The sequence below is a fragment of the Vulpes vulpes genome, chromosome 1 (genome assembly GCF_048418805.1).
Source record: "Vulpes vulpes isolate BD-2025 chromosome 1, VulVul3, whole genome shotgun sequence".
In the NCBI taxonomy this organism is placed as follows: Eukaryota; Metazoa; Chordata; class Mammalia; order Carnivora; family Canidae; genus Vulpes; species Vulpes vulpes.
Window position 1 is genome coordinate 85,109,955 of NC_132780.1, and position 14,824 is coordinate 85,124,778.

Here is a 14,824-nt window from a genome sequence, read left to right on the forward strand (position 1 = left end):
CCTCTATATTTTCTTTTATCTTGGAGGTTTACATTCTTATGTATTTTTTTTAAAGATTTATTATTTATTTATTTATTTATTTATTTATTTATTTATTTATTCATAAGACACACAGAGAGAGAGACAGAGAGAGACAGAGACATGGGCAAAGAGAGAGAACCAGGCTCCTCACAGGGAGCCTGATGTGGGACTCGATCCCGGATCCCGGATCACGCCCTGAGCTGAAGGCAGATGCTTAAACACTGAGTCACCCAGGCATCCCAATTCTTCTTCTGTATTTTTTATTTTTTTATTACTGGCTACTCTAGAGATCAAAACATGTATCCTTATTTCCCCACAATCTGCCTAATACTAACACTTTACCACCCTTGCAGACATGCTGAGAATCTTGCAACAGTTTTATTCCTTTTATCCAACTTCGTGCTATTGCAGTTACACATTTTGCTTCTACATAGATTGTAAGCCCCACAAAATATTGTTGTGATTGTTGTTTTAAATTTACCATTTTTAATCACCCAAATTTTTACCCATTCTGCTGCTCTTCATTCTTCCTGTAGTCTTGTGTGTCTATCCAGGATCCCTTTTCCTTCAGCCTGGAAAAAGTCTCTTTAGTATTATTTGTAGTGTAAATCTTTTATCTGCTGAAAAGTACTTATCATAATTTTTAAAGAAAATTTTTCTGGGCAGAGGACCTGAATGGATATTTTTCCAAATAGGACATACAGATGGCTAACAGACAACATTAAAAGATGCTCAACATCATTTATCATCAGAGAAATGCAAATCAAAACCACACTGAGAATATCATTTCAGGTTCTCTCTTTCCGGACCTGGCTGAGCAGGAGGCGCCATCCTGGGAGTCGACATCTGCCACAACAAGGACCGAAAGGTTGGGCGCAAGGAGCCCAAGAGCCAGGACATCTACTTGAGACTGTTGGTCAAGCTGTACAGGTTTCTGGCCAGACGAGCCAACTCTACCTTTAACCAGTTTGTGTTGAAGAGGTTGTTCATGAGTCGCACCAACCGGCCACCTCTGTCCCTTTCCCGGATGATCCAGAAGATGAAACTGCCTGGCCGGGAAAACAAAACAGCTGTGGTTGTAGGGACCATAACGGATGATGTGCGTGTCCAGGAGGTGCCCAAGCTGAAGGTGTGTGCACTGCGCGTGAGTAGCCGTGCCCGGGGCCGCATCCTCAAAGCTGGAGGCAAGATGCTCACCTTCGATCAGTTGTCCCTGGACTCCCCCAAGGGCTGTGGCGCCGTCTAACTCTCTGGTCCACGCAAGGGCCGAGAGGTGTACAGACACTTTGGCAAGGCCCCAGGAACCCCACACAGCCACACCAAACCCTACGTGAGATCCAAGGGCCAGAAGTTCGAGCGTGCCAGAGGCCGCAGGGCCAGCGAGGCTACAAAAACTAACCCCAGATCCTGCCTTGTTATTAAAAAGATTTTGAATGCAAAAAGAAAAGAAAAAAAAAGAGTATCATTTCAGACCCATCAAATGACTAGTATTAAAAAAGCAAGAACTAACAAGTACTGGCGGGGATGTGGAGAAAGGGGAGCACTGTGCACTGTTGGGGGGAAGGCAAACTGCTGCAGCCACTCTGGAAAACATTATGGGGGTTCTTCAAAAATTAAAAATAGAACAACCACATGATCCAGCAATTCCATCTCCGGGTATTTACCTGGGAAAACTAAAACACTAATTCAAAAGGGTGTATGCACCCTTGTGTTTATAGAAGTATTATTTACAATAGCCAAGTTGTTAAAGAAAGCCGTGTCCATCAATATAGATGAATGAATAAAGAAGATGTAATATATATATATATTACATATATATATAATATATATATAATATAATATATAATATATATTAGTATATATATATTAGTATATATAATATATATATATTAGTATAATATATATATATGTAATATATATATATTACATTACATATATATATAAAGGAATATTGCTCAGCCATACAAAAGTATGGGATTTTCAGCAACAGGGATGGACCTTGAGGATATTATGCTAAGTGAATTAAGTGAAATTAAGTTAGACAAAGAAAGATAAATACCGTATTATTTTACTTACATGTAGAATCTAAAACTCAAAGCAAACCAACAACAAAAAAGAAACAGACTCGTAAATACAAAGAACAAACTAGTGGTTGCCAGAGGGGAGGAGAGTGGAGAGATGGGCGACATAGCGGACAAGGACCTACAAACATCAAGTCATAAAATTAATAATTCACGAGGATGAAAAGTACAGTATGAGAATATAGTCAATAATATTGTAATAACATTACATTGTTGTAATAAATCATGGTGACAGGTGATAACTACACTTAAGGTGGTGAGCATTTTGTAATATATATAATTGTCCAATCACTACTTTGTACACCTGAAATATAATATTGTATGTCAACTATACATCAATATAAATAAATGAATAAATAAATACGATTTTTCACTTGTTACAGAATTCTAGGTTGGAAGTTTTTTCTTTCAGCATTTAAAGATGTCATTCTTTTGCCTCCTATTTCTATAATACTTGTCCAAAAGTCAGATAAAACTTGTTATTGATCCTTTGAACTTAATGTGTCCCTTTTGTTAGTTGCCCCCCCCCCCTTTTTTAATGTTTCTCACTGTCTTTGATCAGGTCTTAATTTAAAATTAGCTGTCCAAAATGATTGAGTTTTATGGAATAAACAAATATAAGTTTTTAGTCAGCGGGCTTCTTCTCTTGGGTGGTAGGTTTCTTTTCTGCAGGTTTCTTGTCAGCTGCTGGTTTCTTGGTAGCTGCAGCCTTGTTTCCTACCAAAGTTTTTTTCGGCTTTTTCACACCAACAGCCTTCTTTCCTTTCTTCCCTACCATGGGCTTCTTGCCTGGAACCCCCTTCTCCTCCGATTTGGCTTCTAAGGCTGCTGCTGCCTTATCCATCCGGAGTTTGTGATTCTTGGCCTGGCGAAGAATGGTGTTCCGGTGCATGGTCTTTGCATACGGGTTTAGCTTCAACATGATTCTTAGGTTCTTCAGTGGATTCTTCCTCAGGACCCTACGATGAATCTTCTTGCGTGGTGCTCGGAGGGCTCTTTGGATCTCTGGGCTTTTCAAGATTCTGCTGAGGTCTGCATTAAGCATTCTATGCATGGGAAGGTTGTAGTTACTCTTGAGGGAGGCAGCCTTACCCCAAGTGCCATACAGATCGTCTAACTTGAGGAAAGCACTTTCAGTCCAAATGCAGAAACGTCCCACATGCCCACCAGGAGCAAGTTTCAGAACATTCAGTTTGCTTACATTAAGTAAAGTAATTCCAGGGATGTTTCTGAAGGCCTTGATGATACCGTTGTCTTCACTGTAGATGACGCAGGGTCCCCTGCGCTGGATACCACGACGGTTTCTCATTTTGCCCTTGCCAGCTCTCCTTCGCTGAGAGGCATAGACCTTTTTGATATCATTCCAGGCTTTAAGTTTCTTAAGAAGCAAAACCGCCTCCTTGGTCTTCTTGTAGCCTTCAACTTTATCTTCAATCACCAAAGGAAGTTCAGGAACTTCCTCAATACGATGACCTTTAGACATGACCAGTGCTGGTGAGGCTGAGGCAGCCAGGGCAGAGCAGATGGTGCATCACTTTTGTGTTGTGTTCACTCTGCAGTGCCAATGGCGCCAGGTTTTGGTTGGTGCAAACATGCGGCCTCCACGACACATATTTCCAAGAGCACCCTGGCCAGAATGGTGAGGCCCACCCCTCGAACTCTGGGAATTCGAGCCACGGCTCTGCCAGTACCCCAAGACTCAGCACTGGTTTGATGACCTGATAATTCACTGACAGCATATGGTTGTCTGTTGTTTTTGCGCAAGTTGGTGTGAACAGAGTTCACACCATCGGGTCGAATGGGAGCCTTAAACACAGCAGGCAAGGTAACATTTTTGCCAGATGATTCCCTCTTTTCGGAGTACACAGATATCAACGGATGAACACAGGCCCTTGCAGGAAGAGGAGAGGGCCACGCTCCTCTCAACCCAGCCTTGTTAGTTGCTTTTAATATTTTTATCCATTATTATATTTCTCTTATATACTTTTTGTTTGATTATTCTTTTACAAACTTCAATTCTCTGATGAAAACTGCCCACCTGCAATAATTTTGGCTCTCACTTTCTTTTTCTTCAATCTATTATTTGTAATGTATGTGCTGTAATGGTCTCTGATTAAAATATTTAAGTACACAGTTTCGGAGAAATTAGCAATTTTTTATAAAATCTGGAGGGAAAGTTCCTCATGGCTTCTTTCTTACTTATTTTAAATCTAATTTAGGATTCTTCGCCTCTAAAAATCCTTTGAGTTTTGAATTATCTGAGTGGGGGAGGTTTCTTTGCATAAGGGAAACCCAAAGTTTTCCTTTACTTGCTTAGACTGATGATATTATTTCAATATCATATGTACCTGACAAGACGCAACCTTCTTCAGATCCCATTACAACTTTATTCTTAACTTTTTTAACTTCAGAGTTATCTTCCTAGCCTGCTGCTGAGATTATAATTTGATGCCAAACTACGGTGTTAAACACATTATGATTGAATCAAAACACAGCAAAGGAAACTTGATGCTTTGGAAAAGGTGCATTCTCTGGTTAAATGTGAATAAGTGTTATTTATAGATCCATTGTTGGATGTGGGCATGTCACATTGGTCTGGCAAGCTGGTAGATTCTTTGAAAGCAAGGCCTTAAATTCTTTTCAACTCTCTTGACACTACCTAACACAGCTCTTAATATATATGTGTTCAATTGATGTCTGTTGTAACCACTCAAAATTTGATGTGACATAAAGAAGGTATTTCTATGTCACTTCTGAACTTAAGACCAAGAATTAACTTTTATTATCTACTAATTTAAATCAGTAAAAAATGTCTCAAGAATATGAGTACACCACATGTACTTTTAGAGAGAGATAGTTCCAATGGCATCAGGTAAAGCTGTTGAAAATAATTAAGCAGTTTTGTTTTACTATATAGCTCTGATCCCTCTGTCCTTCTATAAAAAAACTCCAAGAAAATATTGTTTGAATAATATAGTTTTAAGAACGGTCAGCACAAAAGAGTTTAAGTTTTCAAAACACATTGTATTATAGCATTTGGTGGGAGAAGGAACACATATAAAGTAATTGTAAATAGCTGATGTTAGAGGTGAACTCAGATTGCAGAGGCTTAGCATAATAAAGATTTTTTTTTCTCTGTCAGTCAAAACCCAGCACAGGCTTAGTGGCTCACTCCATCATGAGGTTATGGAGTCTAGAACATGTGGCCTCAAAGTTACCAAACCACAGCAGACTGGGGTGGAGGAACTGGGAAATATTTTTAAGCACTGAAATTACTTGACACATTTTCCATTGGCCAGAACACAGTCATAAAGCCTAAGCAACTACAAAGGGGGACCAGAAATGCAAAGGACAATGGCTATTTGGTGACTTAGTCTCTGCTACAGGAATGATAGGAGAGAATATCAACACAATGTCAAATTGTCTAACCTGGATTTTTAACTCTTCTATAATTAGATGGGCATAGGAACAGAAATCTTATAGTGAAAATAAGAGGGGTTATTGGGTTTTTAAAAACAGATATTTCCTTGCATTCATTTAATAAGCATTTATTACTGGACTGCTATAACCACACACCTCTTGTAACACAATGAAGTAGAAATAAAATAAATTGGTAAAAACACTTTCTCTTGAGGAATATAGAATCTAAGAGTGAAGATAAAGGCAAATCTTGGAAGTTTCCTCAATTGTCATTTCTTTTATCTGTCTTCACAAACTGCTGTTTGTTTGTTTGGTTTTTTTTTACATTTGTTAACAAAACAAAGCTGGATTCCATTTCTGAGTATATACCCAAAAGAAATGAAAACAGGGTATTCAAAAGATATCTGCACTCCTCTATTAACTGCACCATTGTTCACAATAGCCAAGATATGGAAACAACCTAAGAACCCTTTGATGGATGAATGGGTAAAGATATGGTACATATATACAATGGAATATTATCCAGCCATGAGAAAGAAGGATGTTTTGTCATTTGCAACAACATGGATGAATCTTGAGGACATGTAAAGTGAGATAAGTCAGACAGAAAAAGACAAATACTGCATGTTCTCACTTATAGGTGGAATCTAAAAAAGCCAAATCCATAAAAACAGAGAGCAAAATAGTGGTTACAGGGGCTTGGAGGTAGGGGGATAAGAGAGGAGGAAAGGTGTTGTTTAAGAGTACAAACTTGCAACAAGTAGTAAATAAGTTCTGCAGCTCTAATGGAGTTTCACAATATAGTGAGAAAGACAATGACATTGTATTTTAATCGTCAAACTTACTAAGAGACTAGATATTAATTATTCCAATCCCTAAAAAAGAAATGATAATTAAGTGACATGATAGAGGGGCTAATTATCACTACAGTGAAAATTATATGAATGTATCACATCAACACATTGTACACCTTAAATTTACACAGTGTTATATGTCAAATATATTTCAATTTAAAAAAAACCTACTTAAACACTATTTTCAGTGCTTCATTTTTTATTTAAAGTAGAAATTGTATTCTTATCAGCTTCTGCAGGCTTAATGGTCAGCTGTTCAATTAGTATTAAAAAACCTAGATAGGGACAGTTATAATATTTTCGTTTCATGTGATAGGAAGAGTATTTTTCTAGAAATCGAAACACCAGGGCTTTTATTTTCCTCCTGCTACTACTGACTAGCCCTGTGACCTTCAAGAAGCCAGGTATCCCTAAGGTCTTTGGTTTCCCTGCATTCAAAGATGTTTTCCAAGGTCTCTTCCTAGTATGGATTCCATATCTTCTCTTTTTAGGTTTAGATTCACAGTTTGTCTCATTCCTCTCCCTTCCAATTCAGATACCTTCCTCCACTAGTGCCTGGGTACCCTATTGTGGTATCCCAGATGAGTTTGACATTTCCCCAAGGAGGCTCAGTCTCCAGAATCTGGACCAGCTTGAATCTCTTCTTACTCTGCTGTAATATGCTCTTGTCCTGTGGACCATTCCTTCAAATCCTGTTTTTGCTCCGAAGGACTTAGCTACTCAGATAAACTAGCAAGTACCACTATATTCATGAACCTGTTGCTTCATTCCTATGTCAAATAACACAAAGGCTAGGCAGGTGTAGTTTTGTGGGGGAAATTTCTTCCTACAAAGAGCATTGCCATAAGGGCAAATATGAGGTTGCTTGGCTAAAGGGAGGAAAAGAAAAGCCCTGCATCTTTTGGCCAATCAATTTTCTGCTCCTCTGACCAAATGAAAGAAAGGAAGAGAAGGAGATAAAGAAAGAAAGAGAGAAAGAGAGAGAGAGAAAGACATGACTCTATTTTGCTGTTGGTAATTTCACAAGAAAAAACTCCTTATGATATTCCCTCTCAAACAGCAACTCTCCATTTAAACAAATTTAATACCCTCCTGCCGTTACATTGGCTATACAAGCATGCATAATGAAAAGGTGTTGAAATTTTATCCAACACTTTTTCATGTGTAATGAGCTGATCTGGTTCCCTCCTTTATTTTGTGACTGTACTGAATTATGTCTACTGATTTCTGAGAGTTAAGCCAAACTTGCATTCTGGGAATAAATCCAACTTTCTATGTGTTCCCATTTTTACATATTCCTAAATTTGATTTGCTAATATTTGGATTAGGATTTTTGCATTTATAATTTTCTTTTCTTGCAATGTCTTTGTAAGTTTTGGTATCAAGATTATGCTATACTCATAAATAGAGCTGAGAAATATTTCTTTTTTTTATTTTTTAGACAAGCTCATGTGTACTTAGTGTTATTTCTTCATGAAAAGTTTATTGAGTTTGTTGCTAAAGCCAGGTGATCCTGGAGCTTTAATTTATTGAATGGTTTTTAATTACATATTTATTTTATTTATGTATCTTAGTAAGATTTTATGTTCTTTGTATCAGTATTAATAAGCTGTGTTTTTTCAAGGAATTGGTAAATTTCATGTAAATTTTTAAATTGACTAGCATAAATTGGTTATATTTTCATTATTCTTGTAATGGTTAAAATATCTGTAATGTTTCCTTTTTATCCCTGGTATATGCAATTCACATTATTCTTTTTCTCCTGATTAGTCCTCCCACAAGTGTTTTGTTTTTATTACATTTTTCAAAGAAGTAATTTTTGACTATGTTTATTTTCTCTTTTCTATGGGGTTGTCTTTTTAAATTTTATTGAGTTTAGTTTGTTATTTTTCTGATTTATTTACATGAATACTTGGATTGATTTTCAGACTTTCTTTTTTTCTAACACCTGCATTTAGAGAGAGAAATTTCTAAGTGTAGCTTTAGTGGCAACATAGGTGTTGATACATCATATTTTCATTATCATTTAAGTAAACATATGTTCTAATTCCCATTGTAAAGTCTTCTGTGATCCATTATATGCAGAAACGAGTTAACACACCGAACCTAACTGCTATATGTTGAAAGGCCTGATCACAAGGTTGGCCATTGGCTGACGTCTGGGAACATCATCATCATCCCCCCACCAACTGGTAAGAGTGGTTCACTATTCCTAGCTATGCAGACAACATAGTTTATACCGATCACCTGCTTTCCTTTTGGGAGCCTGGAATTTTGGTATATACCAGGCAGAGGCTACCCTTATGACCAGCCCCCAGTAAAAACTCTGGGCATGAGGTGTCTATGATTCTGTGGTTGGCAGCAGTTCACATATGTTGCCACAAATTGTAGTTGGGGAAATTAAGGGCATCCTGTGTGACTTCACCAGGAGAGAATTCCAGAAACTTACACCTAATTTCCCCTAGTTTTCATTCCATGTACCTTTCCCTTTGTTGATTTTGCTCTGTATCCTTTCATGTAATGTATCATAGTTTAGTATGACTATGTACTGAATCTTTGACTCCTCCCAGTGAGTCACTGAACCTGAGAGTGGCCCTGGAAATCTTCAACACTCAAATGTTTAAGCATTTTGGAATTTCCCCCTTAAAAGTACATTCATTTAGCTTAATTGCATTGTTGCCAGAAAACATATGTTGAATGATTTCAATCTTTTGAAATTTGTTGAAACTGGCTGTATGAAAAGTTAATTTTATAAATTTTCCAGATGCACTTATAAAGAATATATATTTTGAAGTTGTTGTGTGCAGTGTTTAAATATGTCAACTAGGTCAGGTTCATTAATTGCATTTTTCAAATATTATTCACTTATTCTTCCAAGTTTTTATTTAGATTCAAGTTAGTTAACATACAGTGCAGCATTGGTTTCAGGAGTAGAATTCAGTGATTCATCACTCACACATAATACCCAGTGCTCATCACAAAGAAGTGCCTTCCTTAATGTCCATCACCCATTTAGCCCATTCCCGATTTCCGAATATTTTAAATATTTAGTGATTTTGTTTGCATATTCTATCAGATACTGAGAGAAATGCATTTAAAAAAGACCTACTACAATGATGGTGATTGTGTATGTTTCCTGCTAGTTGCATTCATTTTTGCTGTATATATTTTGAAGCTACTTTATTACTTGCATCAAATTTAGAATTGATATATCTTCCTGATAGATTGACCATTATATTATATTAAAACATCTCTTCTAATCAGTAATAATATATCTTGCCTTAAAATCTACTTTGACTAACAGTACGACCTTATCTTGTGTATGTATATGTCTTTGTTTTGCTTAGGTTTGTGCAGTCTGGATCTCTTCTTTTTTGTGACTTTTATATTTCTGTGTCTTTGTATTTAGGTATGTCTCCTATAAACAACAAATACTTGAGTTTTGTTATTTTTACCCAGTCTGGCAATTATATTCAATGTAAATAGTAATAGTTTTAAATGTAAGCCTACTATCTTGTCCTTTGTGTTATGCTTGTCCACTTCTTCTGGGAAATAACTCTGGATCTTTACTGGTATCCCATATGGTTCTTATATTCCTTTACATACCTTTACTTTTTGTTTTTTTTTGTTTTCAGTCTTAATACGTTTTATTGACTTGTTTTCTAATTCACTAATCTTTTCTTCTACGTGTCTAATCGACAGTTAAACCATCTGTTGTGTTCTTAACTTCAACTATTATATTTTTTGCTTATATGTTTTACATTTGATGTTTTTATAGATCCCAATTCTCTGGTAAGTTCATATATCTTCTCATCTTTTTCCTTTGACATATTAATCATAGTTACGCTAAAAATCCAAGTCTATTAACACCAATATCTAAATTCCTGTGGTTCTGTTTTTATTAACTTTTTTTCTCTTAGTTTTCAGTCACTTGTTACCATCTTCTAGTCTACCTTATAGACCAATCATTGCTTATGAACTGTTGTAGAAAGAATTTGAGGATCTTGTTAATGTTCTTTTTTTCCAGATAGAATTAACTTTTGTTTCTTGCATATATTCAGAATAGGACATGTAATCTTAAACTAGACTGGAACATAACTAGTTTGCAGATAATTTTTTTCTATACACTGGTTAACTTCTTTTTGAATCTTAATCTTAGAGTGCTGATTTTGTACGGTCCTAACTGCAAGTCCAGAGGCCTCTCTTCTGCTTACAGGCTTTGATTCCAGGTGTAGTGTTCACACCTTTGTGAAACTATTGAGAATTCAGTTTCCCAGCTTCTTAGTCAAATCTTTCTGCTTTGCTTTGTAGCCTTTTGGTTCTTCACTGTTTATGAATTGGCAGATACCTCAAGGGGGAAAACAGTGCAGACTATTGGGATCACTGTAATATGTTTTTTGTTTTCCGAACATCTTCATTTCTCTCAACTCTGGACTGCTATAGCAACTTTGGAATCTTAGTGAGACTGTTGAAATCTTAACTCAGGATCCCAACTCATTAGTCTGCCACTGATTCTCAGCTTCTTAGACTTTTACTGAAATATCACAGAGGAAAATTTCTACAGAAATCCAGACCTATATCAATTCATTTTGCTTATTTCTGGAGTCCTGATACCTCAAATCATGGCTTCCTAGAGAGCCTTCTAATGCCTTTGAACATATGTATATGCATGCACACACATAGGTGCTGTATTGTTAATTCTTTTTATTTTGATGTTAGTCTGTAACAACATATACCACCTAAAACAGGCAACCCTGACATATTCTTTATAAATCTGAGATTTTTACATGTGACTGCTTCAAACTATAATGTGAGTTTCATTTCCAGGAATCAGAATTCTTTTTTTTGGTAAAGTCTACATTTATATTATTTTGACAGCCTTGCCATTCTGCGTTCTTACATTGACTTTATAATCTAAAACTCCCACATATTTTTCATATGAGCAGCTATTAAGCAGTGCTTTTACTAGTTGCATTTATTTAACTTAAATGCAGAATTTTACTTTGAAATTTATCTTGTTAATTTAAATCATTCTTTACAGTAAAAACAGAACCAAACTAGGAATTGAAGTTATCATTTCTCACAGTTTTATATTTTCAGTAAATCACTGATGAAACCTTGATAAAGCCATGAGCTCTTCTATCTTTGATTTTTTTTTTTTTTTTGCTCTTAAAAGAGATTTAGAAACATTTAATTCCCTTAGCAACTGGTTGAAAATTCATTGAAAAGCTAAATTCATTTAGCTTTTAGTCAAGCTAAAAGCATGACTAACTCAGTCTTGAATCCTTTTGTACCTAATGGGCAGTGCTTTTTATGTACTAGATCTACTGTATTTTTGGAACGTTCTTTTGATTCTGGGTGTTTAGCTTTTTATAACGCCATTTGTATGGTTCCATGATGCTTTTCTATAATTATTACTGATTATATAAAATTTTCCCCATTATTTTAAGTGTTTTTTAAAAGCACAAAAAATTTTGGAACACTCACTGTAAATGGTTGTCTTTCTTCTTCCTTGGATCATTTGTGCCTAGGTTACAAACTTTTCTTTTTGAAAGATTTTCAGCAGCCTTGAGCTAATTTCTTCCCCCAAATTGGTTTGCTGGATTGTTTTTTCCCCAAACTTGTAGAACCTGCTTTTTTATGCTTTTGTTCAATCTCTGGTCTCAGCATTCCTCTCTTAGATATAAAAATGCTAAGATGGTGAGTACTTTCTTTTGAGTCTTACCTTACCTTGATAGCACCAAAAAGACATTTTTGTTGATTAGAATTAAGTACAGAATAGTACTTATGGTTGTTTCCCCTTTCTTGAGGGAGAGCAAACTGTCAAAAGAGTAAGTCAAAAATTTATCAGATGTGCTGCTTTTAGCGAAAAGAGATTTTTGGCAGATGCACAGCTTGTTGAATTACACATAGTCCTTACTAAATCTTGCTTCTTTGATAGTTGCGTGATTTGTATTAGATCACAAAGTCTCAGTCCATGAAACAAACATAAGGGGAAAATGCCAAAATAGAAAATCAGATCAGGAAAAAAATGCAATGAAAAATAATTTTACATACAAATGAGTAAATGGAGGAAAAACACAAACATATGTGAGTTCTAATTAGATGTTGATTTATTTCTAAATGACAAATATATGATCACTTAGCTATATAGAAAACTGGAAATACTTAATATAAAATATATTTAAAGAACACAGAATTGGATTTCAAGTAGAAGTTGACTTTGACTTTGGCACAAAGACTGCCACGTCTGGAGGGAAAGCAGGGGAAAGGCCTGTAAACTTAGCCAGCCAACTTATTCCAAAAGGTGTACCAAATGCTGGTACATAAGTGCTTCCTCCAGGCCAGTGATATCTGTACCTGCAGCTAGCCAAGATCAAGGAACAAAGAAGTCAAACCGTGGTGGAACTGTTGCATCCAGGATTTGGCGAGCTACCTTCAAGACACATTCAGATGGAACTTAGACATTAATGGATTTGGCAGTTAGTGTAGAATTTTCAAATGGATCTTTCAGTTTAGCTTGAACTCCAAGAGCCAGATCTAAGGTGGCTGCAAGCTGTACTGCTTTCCATTTGCCTTAGGATACAATTGAACAAGCCATCCTGAAGTTGGCCAGATCCTCTTCTCTGGTTCCCTACAGACTTATTTTAATTCTTTTTTTCTTTTTATCCAAGCCAGGAACCAGGCTGAAATTCAATATCAAATAAAGATGGTAGGTTTTTCTGATTTAACAGTAATTTTTTACATACAATTCTATGTGGCAATGATGGTTACCTGTTCCCCAATCACTGTGCTGTCCTTTCACAATGCAGTTGTGGGCGGGAATGGGCTGCTGCATCTGTAAGTCTGTCCCAGCATCCCTATCTTCTATGTAGTGCTGTGGGACTTGTTCTCACAATGGAACATAAGCAGAATGGTGCCACTTCTAACCTGATGTGGCTACAAAGTACATACATATATTCTACCCTCTTTTTTCTCCCATCTGTTGGCTAAATTTTATTGCCCAGAGAAACTTGAGAAGCCACTTCTTTAATTTCCTCAGGAAGGGTTTCTAAACAGGTACAAAAAAAGAGTGTGTTCTCTCCCTACCAAGCAAGAACACATATACTAGACTTTTACAGACCAAGAAAAAATACTTGTAATGTTAAATTGCTAAGTTTGTTTTAAGATCTTTTGGTTTCAATAGTTAGCATTATATTAACCAACAATGCCTTTATGTCAGTCATATTCATGTGTCTTCACACACACACATACACACAGAAAGATCAGCACTCTTAGGCAATTTACCTCTAACATCTCACAGACTAACTGTATTAATCAGGGTTCAATCAAAGAAATGCCACCCCTATATACATACATGTCTATATATTTCCATAGGTGTGGGATGTGTGCATTCACATGCATGCGTGTAAAGGTATTTGCTATAAGGATTTGACCTTACACAGTTGTGAGAGTTAAGCAGACTCAGTAAGGCTATTGATTCTACACCTGATCCCACAGCTTTGAGTAAACAAGAAGCTATCTGAAGATAATATATCTGGGGAGTCAGGGAAAGTAGGGGCAAACTGGATCTCACAGGGACAAATTGAAACCAGTTCTCAAATCTCAAAGCTTCCAAGCTAGAAGATGTGAATATTTCACAGAACCCACTGGCAGTCGTCATCATGGATCTGAACACACATGTGGCAGGAGTTAAAAAAAACTCCAGAAGGATGTGGGGACAGATGAAACAGGTGCAGATTTGGCTGCCATCCCATACTGAAGAGGTGGGTCAACAAATACTCAAGAGTGTTCATGAGCTACAAAAACACCTGATGACCTTGCTTCAACCTTTGGGCACTAAAAAAAGACAGTTGCTGCTTCACTTCCACTTCCAAATCTTTTGCAAAAAAGTATCTTATGGATCAAAAGAAAAATTTCATAGGAGAGAGATGTTGTAAACAGTTCACCCTAGTCAAGTCAATGCTTTGTAAAGCCCCGACACCAGTCCACAGATGGAATCAGCAGCAGACTTTTGTTCTTTAAAAAGTTACTACTCACTTATTCCACAATTGTGAATTGAATGACACCTATTTTCTGGTATTTGGGAAATATTGGAGATAAAAACATGAGTAATATATGCTCCAAACTTCAAGAAATCGCTTTCTAGTTGAAGAAGCAAAGCTATAAACAAAATCATAATATAATGTCATTGCATGGTATTGCTATTCATAGGGCATTGTTCGAACTCAGAGAGGAAGCAACGCAGGATATTCATTACACTAGGCCACCTTCCCACACCTAAAATTACAAATATTGTAATTGTGGGTTACAATTACAATAACAATAATTGTTATTGGGAAACATCACACTGCCCCCAAATCAGCAACTTCCAATCTGCATTTTGTAGTCAGCAACATCACCTACTTTCTTTCCAAGTTGCTAGATTGAATCAAGTGTAGAAAGAAA

At 36.4% G+C, this 14,824-nt stretch overlaps 2 pseudogenes; one reads left to right on the top strand and one right to left on the bottom strand.

The window, feature by feature from the left end:
- Positions 1–838: 838 nt before the first annotated feature.
- On the top strand, positions 839–1,797 carry LOC112919399 (large ribosomal subunit protein eL18-like; annotated as a pseudogene).
- A 930-nt stretch (positions 1,798–2,727) lies between these two features.
- LOC112919398 (large ribosomal subunit protein uL4 pseudogene) lies at positions 2,728–14,039 on the bottom strand (annotated as a pseudogene).
- Between the last annotated feature and the right edge of the window lie 785 nt (positions 14,040–14,824).